We start from the raw sequence: 3,642 nt of genomic DNA on the forward strand, positions 1-3,642 counted from the left end.
TCCATAATCACATTTTGGATCCTTTGAGGTACCTCTTCCTCTAAGTCATCTTTCTTGTACTAAAATGTGATTATTGAACACAACTTGAATTTTACTTCATTAGCAATACCATTTGTTCCTATTAACACCCTGAGAGGCAAAGAACATCTAGAGAATTGTAGGACTCCAAGTACTATGCATTCATGAACTGGAATTAAAAGTTCCTAAGCAATAGGGTTCTTGATACCAAGAATAGCCTAGCTGTTCCCTAGCCTTCTTCCAAGCCCCATGTGTTTGCTTAGTTAACACACTAAACTTTTTTTTTTTTTTTTTACTACTGCCAGCATTGCAAAGTCAAAATAGCTGTGGAGGAACAAGCTGTTCTGCCTCATGTCTCATCAACATTCCTTGCTCAGTGTATCAAAACACAGAGAGCATACAGAGCAAATGCAACAACTCCAAAAAGTTCCCTATTGGGGTTTTTCTGACCATGAAACCATCCACAGCTGCCTACTCTGAACATAGAAGAAAGGTAGGTCTCCTACTCAAATCCAAATGAAGTCACAGCAAGCATTCATTTCAACTCTCATTTTGTCACTTGAAAAATAAAAACCTATCATGTAAGCCTGCATGAATTAATATCAAGATGAAACTTGCAAACAGGTTTACTTTCCAAAAGACTGATTTAATATTATAAAGGGAAGTTATACTCCAGGTTCATTTTAAAAAAGGGCATTGAACTAACAATAACCAGAATCTCCTTAGTCACCAAGGAAGCATTTTAATTTCAAAGAGCAACCATATCACAAGCTGTCCTATGTCAAGTATATAAGATAGGTCTATTTAAAGAATGCTAAAAGGAAATGTTGATAAGATGATCAAAACCATTTTTATTCACATCACAGTTCAACTAATCACCTTTTCCTTTTAAGACAGAAAAAAATCAATAGGAGAAAGACTAAACTAGTTGTCCACATTTGAACATATGTAAAATTGAATATGTAACTTATAGTCTTTCTCTTATTCATGATCTTGTAATTAAATTAATATCTATTCCAATGAAACAGTCCCTATTTGCATAGTTAAAACAAACGAAATTTTCAATAAACACGAAAACAGTTCAGAGTTAGAATTAGGTTAGTATCTAAACTAATATTCAATAATTAATAACCACTACTATTTTAAGTTACAAATGAATGGCACTGAAAAACAGCCAAAGAGAACATTTGCTAGAAAGTAGTGATTTTTTGAGAGCTCAAAAAGTTGTTGCCTTTCCAATAAAGGCCAAGATGATCTAAAACACCATTCCCTTCTACCAGTGTGTCCACCTTCCTACAGCATAAAGGGACAAAGTCTTTCCCACGTGTTGTCAATGGCTGCAGCAGACAATCTGCATAGACACAGGGGAAGAGAGCCACACACCCAATGTTCCAGCAATGCACTAAGACCAAGAAGGGAAACAGCTATAAGAGGAATAATGTAGTAGGAAATACAACAGATCTAAAATTTGAGCAGTTATACATAGAAAAGCTGATAATTCTCTGAAGGCAGAGGTCATGCCTTTTTTAAAAAGGCCTATTTGGAGTGGATTATGAGGATTGTTTTTTAATACAGAACTTAAAAGAGAAAATGGTACAGAACCAGGTGAGAAAAGAAGAGATTATCAATAAGATAGACCTAATCTTGTCAATATCCTCTTCTTGTTTTAAAATATTTCACTTATCTTTTAGTATTGAGCTGTTAAGAGTCAACACTAGGAATTCTTATATACTGAGTATATAAGAAGGCAGTTTTTTTGAAATTTGCTGTTTTAGTCATTATGTGGAGAATTCCTCTACATATTATAGTAAAAGGCTACGCAGCTATAATAAAAACACCTAACAATATAATGACCATAAAAAAAAAAAGTTTAGGTCTCTTATCAAACATTCTGAGCTGAGCAATCCTATTTGGTGGGGCAGTTCTGCTCCATTCCATCATTTGAGGTTTCAGATTCCTTCTATCCTATTGTCTACCCTCCCCAAGGGCATCTTTGTTACCTGCATGGTTAATGCTGAATGACCAGGAATTCTAGCTATAGGAAAAGGGAAAGCATGAAAGAGGAACACCCGCTACCTTCAGGACTAGAATGAGTTTAGACACTGCACTTCTCTTCACATTCTATTAGTGAGAACCTAATCACACCCAAATGCAAGGGAATATGGGAAATGTGGTCTAGCCTCATTTCTTTAAAAACACTCTATTGGTGGGTCTTTCTAATATAGCAGCTTATCCTTTTAACTCAATTAATGGGCACACAGAAGAAGAAAAGAAGAAATTTTGTTGGATAACTAACAATCTCCTCCATATTTACAAAAAAATGGCATAAAAAAGATAATTTTACTTTAGTACCTTTAAGAATCTATATATGAAAGATTACTTCTGTTCCAGTCTGGTATAAATTGTAGGAAAAAACTCAATAGACTTTTTGAAATAATGTAGTTTAAACATCTAACACATAAGGAAACTGAGGCCCAAAGAAGTGAAGTTGCCCGCTCAAGCAGCTGATAAGAGAATCAAGACTGGAATCTATGTATACATATTGCCAGCCCAGTGTTCTTCACAGCCTGGCATGAATTAGCTAAAACATACACTTGCCTAAGTCATTTGGTACTCTAGACAGTCAATCAAGAAAGTCTGGGCTCCAAAGTGGATTTTTTCCCCTCCTAAATTAAGTGGTTTGGATTTGTAGTCAACCCAGAAGTCCCAGATAATTGCTAATGCTCTATTTTCTATTTTAATATAAATCATTTATTTATGTGTAAGAGGAATTGGGAAGGATTTTTAAATACCCTTCTCTAGGAGAGATAGAATAATTTTGATGTAATGGTCAATTTTCCCCACCCAATATTTCCTTTTCACTGTTTAATCTTTCTCCGTTCAAAAGCAAGATATTCTGTTCATTGCCTCCAAAGAGGAATTTAATCGCAGAAAGCAAAGGAAAAAAGACATATCTTTCTGACTCTTTTTGTTTCAAGGGTCTAGGCCTGAGTTTCTCAACAGTGGTACTACTGACATTTGGGGCACTCACTCTTTGTTATAGAGGGCGATCCTGTGTATGACAGGATATTTAGCAGCATCCTTAGCCTTTACCCACTAGATACCATTAGCACCCTTCCTGCTCCCCAGATGTGACAACTAAAAATGTTTCCAGACACTGCTAATGACCTTGATGAGCAAAGTTGCCTCCAGTTGAGAATCACTGATTTAGGTTGTTAGGGAAACAGAAAAGAATCAAGACATAGACAAAACATCTCAGATTAAACAGGATGAATAAGCAAGAATTTGTCCCTCCTTCTACCCCCACCCATTCCCACCTTCAAAACAAGGCTAGAAAAATATTCCCTAGTCTTAGTGACAGGGACAGAGCCTGAGAGGAAATGCTAAGAATATGGATCAGTAAAGAACTCTGAGCCATTCCTTTGGCCAAGTCCTGGAGATGTGGCAATACCCCCAGATAGGTTTCTGAGCAGAGGTTCAAGAGCAGAGGAGATCTGCAACCCACTGTCCTAGTAAAGTCACATGAGGTGTCACTATTCCAGAGAAGAAATAATTACAACATCTATCTATATAAACCACAGCATGGCATGGGAGCAGCAGAATCATTTCTGGTCATTCAAGAGT

This window comes from Leptonychotes weddellii, chromosome 2 (genome assembly GCF_054177405.1).
Source record: "Leptonychotes weddellii isolate Sample4059 chromosome 2, ASM5417740v2, whole genome shotgun sequence".
Taxonomy (NCBI): domain Eukaryota; kingdom Metazoa; phylum Chordata; class Mammalia; order Carnivora; family Phocidae; genus Leptonychotes; species Leptonychotes weddellii.